Source organism: Apodemus sylvaticus, chromosome 2 (genome assembly GCF_947179515.1).
Source record: "Apodemus sylvaticus chromosome 2, mApoSyl1.1, whole genome shotgun sequence".
Lineage (NCBI taxonomy): Eukaryota > Metazoa > Chordata > Mammalia > Rodentia > Muridae > Apodemus > Apodemus sylvaticus.
This window is the reverse complement of record NC_067473.1, coordinates 137,895,860-137,908,903: the sequence shown is the minus strand read 5'-3', so window position 1 is coordinate 137,908,903 and position 13,044 is coordinate 137,895,860. Positions and strand designations below refer to the sequence as shown.

Below are 13,044 nucleotides of genomic sequence, written 5' to 3'. Positions count from 1 at the left end.
ATTTACTGAACATCTCTGCACAGACTTCTATGAGGGCATTCTGAGCCATGTTGCGGTTGGAGTTGTTTCCATTAAGGGATCCTAATGGTGTGCTTTACAGGTATGATGGCTGATCCAGGAATGATAGAGACAGGAAAGTAGGTGGCTTCTGTGTTTAAGTGGCTTGAGTTGCACATTTGGTCATCACAATAAGAAAACTAACTAATGCATATCCTCAGATTCTACTGAAACTTGAATTTCTATGACTCGGAAAGCATCATCAAGACAGCTCTTTGCCAGCCAGCCACAAACATTTAATGTTGTCTTAACTGCTTAGTACTACAGCCTAATATAGCCCTGGTGGCTTTAATATAAAATGTTGTAATTGCAACCATGAAATTTCTCACTCCGAATAAACACCATTCTCAAATAGGAACCTTCTGTCATGTAGTGCTAAACACTAGTAAGAAAACAAAAGCAACACAGAGAGGGATGACAAGCACTGTTTTAGAAACTTCAGGGAGGAGGTGAAAAGGAGCAGAGATCTGAAATGAAAGGTTGCAAGCCTTGGCATCTGAGGGGGAGGTGCTCCCAAAACTAGAGAACAGGCCCAGGGTCACACTTAGCAGAGTCAAGCCCTACTGGCCTTGTGAAGTAATATAGAGATGAAAGAAACTGAGGGAGAGATTGGAAGGACAACCAGGGGTCAGTTTATGGGGACTATTGATTGCTTGGCTTAAGTGAGAACCAGATACTTTATAAGATTAAACACAAGGAAGCCATGAGTTGACCTATGCTTTGAATGTTTACCTTAGTTCCTAATGATAACAAAAGGCTAGAGCAGAACAGGAACGGAGGTAGGGATACTGGTTAGCAAGAGGTTGTTAAGTATCTCAATTATTTGGTCTAGGCTTGGAGTGGTAGAGAGGGATGCTTTCAATAAGATTATGTTGTGAAGATTTTGGGAATATTTGAAGAAGCTATAATCAAGTTTTTCTAAGTTTTTCTAAGGTTGTATGATAGAATAAGGAAAAGATGGTTAACTAGACTGTCTCTCAAATTTTAATCTTGAGCCACTGAGACTGGAGTTCTTCCCTGAAGTGTGGAAAACGACAAGAGGATAAGATTTAGGGTGAAAAATTGAAATCTTGGGGTTGACTCTATTATATTTGAGATACCTTACTATATAGTATAGTAACTAGATAGGTAGCCAATGTATATATGCATCTAAAGTTTAAAAGCAAGAAGGACTAAAGAGAGACATTAAAAATATTGTTATCAAGACAGCATTTAAAATAATGTGAAAGATAGAATCATTGGTGAGGAAGCATATGCTGACATGAAAGGCCTGGGACTGGAGTCTCGGGACATAAAATACTATGTTAAATAGATGAAAAAAAATGACAAGAAAATGAGAAGCCATCAAAAGAGACGAAGTGGAAAACCAGTGATCTAGCAGGCAAACAAAGCTAGATATAGTCCTTTAGCCAAGGGAAGAAAGCATTTCAAGAAGTTTAGAGTATTTAAATTCATTGACTACTACAAACAGGTGGGAAAAAGTGAGAAATGAGATTGCAACTTTACTATCAGGATTATTTATTATTATTATTATTATTATTATTATTATCATTATTATATAGTTCTAAAGTAGATGCAAGAATCAATTAGAGATATAAAAGTAACTGGTAATGTTTCTCGGTAAAGATAAGCATAAAAATCAAATCATGGAGTCCAGAATTTTTCTCCTTTAAAGATGAGGGATGCTATTGGTGAATATTTGGGATTATATGTATGTGGTGGTGTAGAGAAAGAAAAAAACTACTCAGTAAAAGAGAAAGGAGAAATATACAGTCAAATCAAAGTCCTGACTGAGGGGTTACTATAGATGGAGTCAAATTCATGTTAGGGGCCCAGAAAGCTTTAATGAGTACATTCTAAGGAAGGGGTACAAAGTACCCATCACCACAGTTGCTACCCAACACAAAAACATTAACATTAATTGCTTGGATAATTGTGATATTGATTTTCTGGTGTCTCCTATGGCTTACCCCAATTTGCAAGTCCTTTATGTGAATCCTATTTTGAGTCTACAAGCTTTACAACTAGCAGATTTTCATTGCTCCTAAATTAAAGACCATTCCTCAAGATGGCCTCATCAGGGTTGAATAAAAATTGCTGTGCATGCTGCACATGCTAAGCACTCAGTTTTATTACAATGAAAGTGTTTTTCTAACTTCTTTCTTTTTAAAGGTGACTAGATAGGGTTCAAGTAGAAATAGTGGTGAGTACAAGTAATCCCAGTGCTGAGGTTTGAAGATAATGATTTTTATAAGTAAATAAATAAACAAATAAATAATTAAATGTACCAGAGGACTAGCTTTTATACACTTTTAATTTGTTTTAGTCCAACTGGATAAGGTCTTTTTAAAAAGTTTTTAAAAGTGATTATTAATTTATATTCATTTTATGTGCATTGCTGTTTTGCCTGAATGTGTGTTAGATCCCCTGGAACAGGAAGTTATAGACACTTGTGAGCTGCCATGTTGGATCTGGGAATTGAATGCTGGTCTTCTAGAATAGCAGTCAGTGTTCTTAACTGCCAAGACATCTTTTCAGCCCCCAGGTCTTCTGCCTTAAAATTATGTGTTAGTGGGACTAGCTTAGTCCTTTAACAGTTAGCATTCGACAACACAGATCAAATTCTCATTATGACAGAAAAGATTAGATTAGTGCCTACAACTAAATCATCTATGAAACATTTCCTGAGTGAAAAGCTCAGTGGAGGAAGGACAAAATCCTATAATTGCTCCTCTTACCATAAGTGAGGCAGTTTTAATAGCTACAAGACACAGGAACTTCCAATTGAGTTCCATCCACTCCTATGGCCTATACATCACACACCAAAGAGCCTCTGGCCCTCAAAAATTTGTTGAAAAAGCTGAAGAATGGAATACTGTCCCTGAGCTGCTTACTACAGGTACATCTGGTTTAGAACCAGATTTAGAATTAGTTACTTCATTTCTTTGTTGTTGGCAATGATGGGATCCTTTCCTATCTCTATAGAAGATAAAACTGATAGAAGCATAGTTGGAATAAGAAAAATGAAACAGGGCTGGAAAGATGGTTTGATATGAAAGAGTGTTTATACCCCCTGTAGAGGACCTGAGTTCAATTTCCAGCACCCACATCCTGTGGCTCACAACTGCCTTTAACTCTAGCCCCAGAGGAACTGAAACCATTTTCTGACTTCTACGTGTACCTACACCAATGAATATATTCTTCCCTCCTTTTTTTCTGGAAACTGTAGGATTGGAAAAATCAAGCTAGTTGAGTCATTATAGCACATTATTATGTCAGATTAAGAAGCAAGTTCTGTTAAGAATGTAGTTATAATAACTATACTGGAATCTCTGCACTGTCTGTGAACATAACCTTGCTCCAGAAAACAGAGTCAAAGACAATCTACTCAGAAGCAACAATAAAATGTTACTAATTTCTGCTTTTATATGTGGACATGTGAAAATGTTCTTGGGATCAGAAGAGGGTATCAGCTTTCTTGGTATTAGAGTTATAGGCTTATGTGGGTGCTGGGTAGTGATCATAGGTTCTAGGGAAGAGGAATTATTTTATAAAAAGCCACTTTTTTCCAGTCTCCAGGGGTAACTTTTTTGACCCACATTCTCTGGGCAAGGACAATAAAAACAAATGAGTTGGACCGAATCCCACCTAACTCCGAAGTATTTCCTTTAATGTTTTTGTTTGGAAATTTATTGTAATAATTAAACAATTGTTGATCACTTACAGCTTTGAAAAGTCCTGTGCTATTTTTTAATGGGTAGTTCTGCATGTGAATGCAGAGTAGAAGAGGAGAAGGTAGCTTGGCAGTCTTCTTGTTACTGAGCACAGATACAAGAGTCTCACTAGTAGGAAAACCTATACTGTCAACATTCTACTCTTCTTTACTAGTCTTTAATAGTATTTTAAATACTTAACATTGGAAAATGTACACCGCATGATTTTTCTTTTTAATGGAAGAGGAAAATGAAGCAAGTATAACTTTAAGGAAGAGGAACAGAAAGTAAAATAAGAAACAAAAAAGGAAAAAGAATGATCAGGAAATTCCTGGAAACTGTGAGTCCAGTCTCACACTTTTTTAGAGATAAAGCTATCATGAGCATCTAATGGGGTTTGGTATTTAGGACATGTATGAAGAAGAATGTCAGCTCTGTGAGCGGGCAAAGATGTTGTTATTAAAATGACTATTCGTATCCAGTGTCTGGTAAAAAGTGACTACATTTGCTTCTCCATAGGCAGTGACTTTTGCCACTCAGCTTTTTATGCCAACTCTGAAATGTGCCAAGTTTATAAAAATGTTGCAAGCAACTTTTTAAAAAGATGCTCATTGTCCATGTTAGGGAGTTCAACACATACCTACATGAATTTTAAATTGGTGTTCATGTATTCTTGAGATAATACATGGAAAAACAGAATTAAAAGAAATGGCATTGTATCACTTTCGAGAGTACTTAAGGGCTTCTCCTGAGTACAAACATCTGGACTGTTTTGTTGGCATGTACTCTCGAGATGTTCAGTGAATCAGATGCCAAGTGTGACACAGGATAGTCAAATTCATTTGATGGTCTCATTGAACTTAAGAAGGAAGTTACCCTTGGGTTCATAATGACAACTTGCTATTCTCCTTTGATGAAATTTATGCTAAGTAGGTCTTCTGACTCTTCCCTATTCTCTGTCATCTCACAGATGTCTTACTTCAGTTCAACTGCTCTATGGACTCCAAAATTTTCAGAGATTTATCCTGGACTTCCATTTTCTATGATAACTTCATAAAGTATATGACAAGAGAAATGATGGAGAGCACAGAGCTTTGGAGAAGTAAACATTAACATGCAAGTTTTAGCTCTAAGTTTTGATCAAATTTCCCTTTTACTTCCCTCTTCTCTTCTCTCTCCTCCTCTTCTTTATTCTGTTAGCATTTTTTGAACCAAAAGAAAGTACTATACATGTTGGAGCATCTTTTTTGTATATGTTCAGGAGTCCTCAGGTACTACCATGTCCAATTTTCTGAGGAACAGCCAAACTGATTCCCAGAGTGGTTACACCAACCTCCGATCCCACCAACAATGCAGGAGTGTTCCTCTTTCTCAATATTCTTGCCAGCATTTGCTGTCACCTGAATTTTTCATCTGAGCCATTCTGACTGATGTGAGGTGTAATCTCAGAGTTGTTTTTATTTGGCATTTTCTTGATGACTAAGGACTCGAACAATTCTTTAGATGCTTCTTGACCATTCAAGTTTCCTCAATTGAGAATTCTTTGTTTAGCTCCATACCCCATTTTTAATAGAGTTATTTGATTTTCTGGAGTCTAATTTATTGAGTTCTTTGTACATATTGGATATTAGCCCTCTATCAGATACAGGATTGGTATAGATCTTTTCACAATCTGTTGGCCATTTTGTCCTGTTGATAATTTCCTTTGCCTTACAGAAGCTTTGCAATTTTACGAGGTCCCATTTGTCAGTTTTTCATCTTAATGCATAAGCCATTGGTATTCTGTTCAGGAACTTTTCCCCTGTGTACATGTATTTGAGGCTCTTCTCCACTTTCTCTTCTATTAGTTTCAGTGTATCTGATTTTATGTGGAGGATCTTGATCCACTTGGACTTGTTCTTTGTATGCAGAGATAAGAATGAATCGATTTGCATTCTTCTACATGCTGCCTGCCAGTTAACTCAGCACCATTTATTAAAAATGCTGTCTTTTTTCCACAAGGACACATGATCCACTATGTTACTAGCATCCTTATTTATAATAGCTAGAAGCTGGAAAGAACACAGATATCCTTCAACAGAGGAATGAATACAGAAAATGTGGTACATTTACACAATGGAGTACTACTCAGCTATTAAAAACAATGAATTCATGAAATTCTTAGGCAAATGGAACTAATAAATATTATCTTGAGTGAAGTAACCCAATCACAAAAGAACAAACATGATATGCTCTCACTGATAACTGGATAGTATCCCCAATGCTCGAAATACTCAAGATAAAATTCACAAACCACATAAAGTTCAAGAAGGAAGAAGACCAAAATGTGGGTGCTTCAGTCCTTCTTAGAAGGGGGAACAAAATACTCATGGGAGAAAATGTGGAGACAAAGTGTGCAGCAGAAACTGAAGGAAAGATCATCCAGGGATAGATCCACCTGGGGATCCATCCTGTATATAGTCATCAAACCCAGAATCTATTGTGGATACCAAGAACTGCATGGTGACAGGAACCTGATATACATGTTTCTGGAGAGGTTCTCCCAGAGTCTGACAAATACAGAGACACATGCTCACAGCCAACCATGGAACTGATCATGAGGTCCCCAATGACAAAGTTATAGAAAGGACTGAAGGATCTGAAGTGGTGTGCAACTCCATAGGAAGTACAGCAATATCAACCAACTACATCCCTCCCAGAGCTCCCAGGATCTAAACCCCCAAACAAGGAGTACATATGGAGCAACCTATGGCTCCATCTGTATGTGTACCATAGAATGGCTTTGTTGGGCATCAATGGGAGAAGAGGCCCTTAGTCCTGTTAAGGGTCCATGCCCCAGTGTAGGGGAATTCAAGGACAGTGAGGCAGGAGTGGTTGGGTGAGGAAATACCCTCATAGAAGCAGGAGGAGATGGGGAATGTGATGGAGGGGTTCTGGGGATGGAAATTTAGAAAGGGCATAAAGTTTGAAATGTAAATTAATAAAATATCCAATAAAATGACTAGGCAAAAAAAGTACTATACATTACAAAAAATTTTCAGTTTTCAGTTTCTAGCCCTAAATCAACTTTTATTTTTACTTGCATTTAATGTAAATTGATAATAAAAATCTAGTCTAAATAACAAAATACTTAAAAAAGATTTTTGATTTACTTCAGAGAATTTCTTTAAGCCATTAATTGGAAAATAGATGTTGACAACATAGTTGTCACATTATAGGACAATTGCTTCACAAGAATAATTCTTTTCAAATAATTGGGCTTTCTCTCTAGGGATACAAGATAAGAATTAGAAATATATCTATGAAATAAAAATTTAGGATCTGTGTGTCACTGTGTATATGTGAGGTTTTTATATATATTAATATATATATTTAACTGTCAGAAAGTAGGGAGAGAATGTCATTAGTTTGACAATCACTCATCACTTAGCATTTCTGGGAATATCATTTGAGAGAATAACCTGCCTGGTTTAGATTTTATGAAGCCCCTATGAGTTACAGATGCCATATGTCTCTTCTCTGCCTGTATCTCTCATATGACAGACCCAGTGGCACATAAAAGGGGAAGCACAGGGTTTTGGTGTGGGGGATTCATGCCTTGTGGGGGAACAGTCCATTATTAATGACAAAAGTCTCAGAGTAGTTAATGCACAATGTCAGACTTTCCAACTTGTGCACAGTCTCCTTGGGAAGCAGTGCTGACAGATGTGTTGAAGGCAGAACTACAAGTAGAACAGGTAGTCAGCAGGGGATCATTAGTTCACTTCAAGTTCTGGGGCTCCTGGGTGATTAAGAGGTAACAGCTTACATGAGTCAAGCATAAATTACATTTCCAAGGATCAACACCCAAAATGCTTCTTCTTTTTCTTCCTGCACAAAAGCATCAAGTCTCAAAGGCAAACACATTCTATCAGTCTGTCAACAGACTCTCAAAACTATTTCTTCTATGTACAAAAGGAACTGATTCTACTGTTCATTTGTCTTGTGATAATCCATTTATATTGTAATTTGCAGTTTCTATTGGAAATGGATTGAAAACATGGTAGGCTAAATGAAACAGAATGACCACATCTATTGTTCAAAGACACTTGTGCATGGCAAACGTGAGATCTTTTAAAGCTAGGATTAGGGAGGAGTAATTTTATTTTTACCTAGTTCCCTCTTGAACAAGACTTCAGTGTCATGTGATCGTTTCAGTAGCACTGCATGAAAGGTTATATACTTTAAGCTTAATGGAGCTACTCTGAGATCCGAACTGGAGAGGTCATGTGTGGTTCTTAACAGTGGAGTGTCTTCAGTGAGGCTTCTTCAGCAAAGCCTTTCTTAGTAGGAAAGCAGAAAGAACAGCCTACTATAGCATGCTGAGCTCTGGTCCTCTGCTTTTCATTGACACTTGATTCTTCACTGTTCATGTGCTCTCTGGAATGTGAGTACAAGTTAAGAAAACTCATATTAATTGCATTTTCAGCTCTTAAAGGCTACTGCCAGGCACATAATCTTTTGCTGGAAATTAAGAAAGGTTGTCCAGCTGCAAATACAGACTACAAATACAGAATATAGCAAATATAGACTGCTATCTCCTATAAATTCAAACACAATATATTTGCCATGATACCTGCTTGTAGCCTTTAGACCAAGTGACTGTCCTTTTCTCCTTTTTTTTATTTCAATTGTGCATGCCTGTGTGTGTGCACATCTGTGTGCATATGTGTGTGTATGAGTATGTGTGTGGGGTATGCATAATTCACCATAGAAAGGCAAACTGTATGAGAAATGCTGAGTGCTAATTTAATACTCACTGAATACTCACCCCTGGAGAGATTCTGAATGGCTCCAGGCAAAAGCAAAGTGGATTATTGACAATCCAGGCATTTTTAGTGATAGCCATCTCTCAAGGAAAGATGGGAAGGACAGCTACTTTAAATTGGCTATATTAATATAAATATTTTTTTATATTTTTTTATTTTTATTTTTAAAGAGCTATATAGCTTGTAGTAGACCCATATGCCTAGTCACCATGGCAAATTCTAGTGCTAAGATGTCTGGTTGTTTTATTTTATTTTATTTTATTTTATTTTATTTTATTTTATTATTTTACTTAGAAAATAAATATTAAAACAAAAACCTCCCATGCTCATGGATTGGCAGGATTAATATAGTTAAAATGGCCATTTTGCCAAAAGCAATATACAGATTCAATGCAATACCCATCAAAATCCTGACTCAATTCTTCATAGAGTTAGAAAGAGCAATTCTCAAATTCATCTGGAATAACAAAAAACCCAGGATAGTTAAAACTATTCTCAACAACAAAAGACATTCTGGGGGAATCAGTATCCCTGACCTCAAGCAATACTAGAGAGCAATAGTGTTAAAGACTGTATGGTATTGGTACAGTGAAAGGTAGGTAGATCAATGGAACAGGATTGAAGATCCAGAAATGAACCAACACCTATGGCCACTTGATCCTCGATAAAGGGGCTGAAAACATCCAATGGAAAAAAGATAGCCTTTTCAACAAATGGTGCTGGTTCAACTGGAGAAGAATGCGAATTGATCCATCCTTGTCTCCTTGTACTAAGCTCAACTCCAAATGAATCAAGGACCTACACATAAAGCTAGACACTCTGAAGCTAATAGAAAAGAAACTGGGGAAGACCCTTTAGGACATTGGTACAGGGAGAAAGTTTCTGAACAGATCACCATTCTGTTCAGAATGTTTGCTCTAAGATGAAGAATTGATAAATGGGACCTCATAAAATTACAAAGTTTCTATAAGGCAAAGGACACCATCAAAGGACAAATCGGCAACCAACAAATTGGGAAAAGATCTTCACCAACCCTACATCAGTTAGAGGGCTAATATCCAATATATACAAAGAACTCAAGAAGTTAGACCCCAGAAAACCAAATAACCCTATTGAAAATGGGGTACAGAGTTAAACAAAGAATTTTCACCTGAAGAACTTCAGATGGCTGAGAAGCATCTTAAAAAATGCTCAACTTCATTAGTCATTAGGGAAATGCAAATCAAAACAACCCTGAGATTTCACCTTACACCAGTCAGAATGGCTAAGGTTAAAAATTCAGGAGACAGCAGGTGTTGGAGAGGATGTGGAGAAAGACGAACACTCCTCCACTGCTGGTGGGGTTACAAATTGGTACAACCACTCTGGAAATCAGTCTGGTGGTTCCTCAGAAACCTGGGCACCTCACTTCCGAAAGATCCTGCTATACCACTCCTGGGCATATACCCAGAGGATTCCCCACCATGTAATAAGGATACATACTGCACTATGTTCATAGCAGCCCTATTTATAATAGCCAGAAGCTGCAAAGGACCCAGGTATCTCTCAACAGAAGAATGGATGCAAAAAAATGTGGTATATATACACAATGGAGTACTATTCAGCCATTAGAAACAATTCATGAAATTCTTAGGCAAATGGATGGAGCTGGAGAACATCATACTAAGTGAGGTAACCCAGTCTCAAAAGATCAATCATGGTATGCACTCACTAATAAGTGGATATTAACCTAGAAAACTGGAATACCCAAAACATAATCAAATGTACAAGAAGAATGGAGGAGTGGCCCCTGGTTCTGGAAAGACTCAGTGTAGCAGTATAGGGTGAAACCAGAACAGGGAAGTGGGAAGGGGTGGGTGGGAGAACAGGGGGAGGGAAGGGAGCTTATGGGAGTGGGGAGTAGGGTCCAGAAAAGAGAAATCATTTGAAATGTAAATAAAAAATATATCGAATAAAAAAAAAAAGAAAAAAGAAAAAAATGAGCTATATAGCTTGTAGTAGGCCAGTATGCCCATTCACCATGGCAAATTCTAGTGCTAAGATGTCTGGTTGTTTTATGTTATTTTATGTTATTTTATTTTATTTCATTTTATTATTTTATTTAGAAAATAAATATTAAAAGGTCATGGAAAACTGTATCCTACAGACAGATTCCTGAATTCAGCTTTCTTCTTTTAAGAAGACATTAGGAGTAAAAATGTTTTGGCATACAAAAACAACACAGAAGAAATCATGCCATACTGAAACCCTATGAACTATTCTTTCATTCAATTTTTTGCCCCTGTGCCTTCTAATAACTGTGGGATTCCCTTTCATTTGGCAGGGCGCAGGAGTGTCTTTTTACTATTCAGTGTGTATGCATGAGTATATGTGTATTCACACATGTGGTTTTTGCATTTGTGTGCACTGCACATGTGTCTGTGCTCGTGTGGAGTCCCAAAGTGTACACATAATGTTCACAAAGTGTTCTCCTCAATGGCTCTCTGCTGTACTTTTTTTTTTCTTTTTTTTAATTGATATATTTATTTACATTTCAAATGATTTCCCCTTTTCTGGACCCCCACTCCCCGAAAGTCCCATCAGTCCCCTTCCCTCCCCCTGTTTTCCCACCCAACCCTTCCCACTTCCCTGTTCTGATTTTACTCTATACTGCTTCACTGAGTCTTTTCAGAACAAGGGGCCACTCCTCTGTTCTTCTTGTACCTCATTTGATGTGTGGATTATGTTTTGGGTATTCCAGTTTTCTAGGTTAATATCCACTTATTAGTGAGTGCATACCGTGATTCATCTTTTGAGTCTGGGTTACCTCACTTAGTATGATATTCTCCAGCTCCATCCATTTGCCTAAGAATTTCATGAATTCATTGTTTCTAATGGCTGAATAGTACTCCATTGTGTATATATGCCACATTTTTTGCATCCACTCTTCTGTTGAGGGATACCTGGGTTCTTTCCAACTTCTGGCAATTATAAATAGGGCTGCTATGAACATAGTGGAACATGTATCCTTATTACATGCTGGGGAATCTTTTGGGTATATGCCCAGAAGTGGTATAGCAGGATCTTCTGGAAGTGAGGTGCCCAGTTTTTGATAGGCACCTCTTAATTACACTCAGAGCTCCCCAGTTCAGCCAGACTAGCTACCCAGCTAGTTAGAGGCAAGCACCACTCCTGCCTGGTGTTTTGTATAATCTCTGTTGACACAAAGTCCAGTATTCAGATTTGCCCAGTAAGTGCCTTCTGCATGCAATTATTTTTCCCAGTCCCTATGTTTGGATTTTAACTTATAATTCATTATGCTTTAAATATGAGATATGGTTGGAGTTTTATCTATTTATCTTGGGTAGGAAGAGGAACTTGCTTTGGGTTATTTGTACTCTGAAATACCTCTCATTCTATGTAATATTCTAAAGTGTTGGTTTGTGAACTGCTAGGTAATATCAAATTTACTTAATATTTCTGGGACTTTTCCATCTCTAAGATGGATTCTGTGTGTTTGTGAAGTATTTAACATATTGCCTGACATGTCGGCAGTGTGTTCCTAACACTCACACGTGACATCATTGCTTCTTTTGCTGTCTTTGACAAGTTCGGGTGCCAGAATTAATCTAGTTTCTTATGATAAGCCTCTGACTTGTCTGTTTCATCTTGTCTTTGCTCTGACATGAATTATTTGGCAAAGGAATTACTGTAAAATTTGAAAGATCTTTCTCATAAAATATTTTTCCTAAGATACTTGAAAGAAGTAAATCCTTAACAACTTTCAGTTCCTTCCGTGAAAATTGGTCTAGTTACCAATTCTTGGTTCAATCTTACTAGATCATTCATTCATACAGATGTTCAAATGACCATAGAATAAATTTGTGTATATTTCTCTTTAGACTTTGCCTTTTATATAAAATTATTATTATTTTTATCCTGATGGTGTGAGTTTGTCTTTTATTTGGAGAGAGCTGCCTTGAATATATTTTCCTATGTCTCTCAAAGCTTCATTTGAACATGTCATGTGCACTCTTTTTAATTTTGATAAATTTGTCTTTTATGTTCTTTTCATCCATGTCTTTTGAATGGTGCTCGTTTTTCTGGTAACTTTATTAGGCACATACTTGTTACAGATTTTGATTTCTTCAGAGTTTGTTTTGGAGGTTGGGAAGCACAGCTACTCATACACCTTTGAATTTCCTCTATTCAGGAAAGATCATCTACCAAGCAGCTTCAAGGACAAAAGGAAGCAAATGGAATACCAAGGGATGAAGTGGCACTTAACTAGCCATCCAGATCATCTTCAGCTGAATCAACACTGACAATGACTGGCACTGAAGATGTCACTGGGGTGGTAGATGACATAGCTATTTCACCCCTCTCATCTTTTTATCACCTCTTAGCAATAAATTTTAGGAGATGGAGTCACATGAGAATAAATTTTTCATACATTCTGCAAGTATCTATTATCACTTATGCCATAT

The 13,044-nt window shown here is 37.1% G+C and overlaps 1 protein-coding gene across 6 annotated transcripts in view; it reads right to left on the bottom strand.

Moving 5' to 3' along the window:
* Nucleotides 1–13,044, bottom strand: part of LOC127679002 (contactin-4) — a 358,955-nt gene that overhangs the window by 250,963 nt on the left and 94,948 nt on the right. The window lies entirely within an intron of this gene.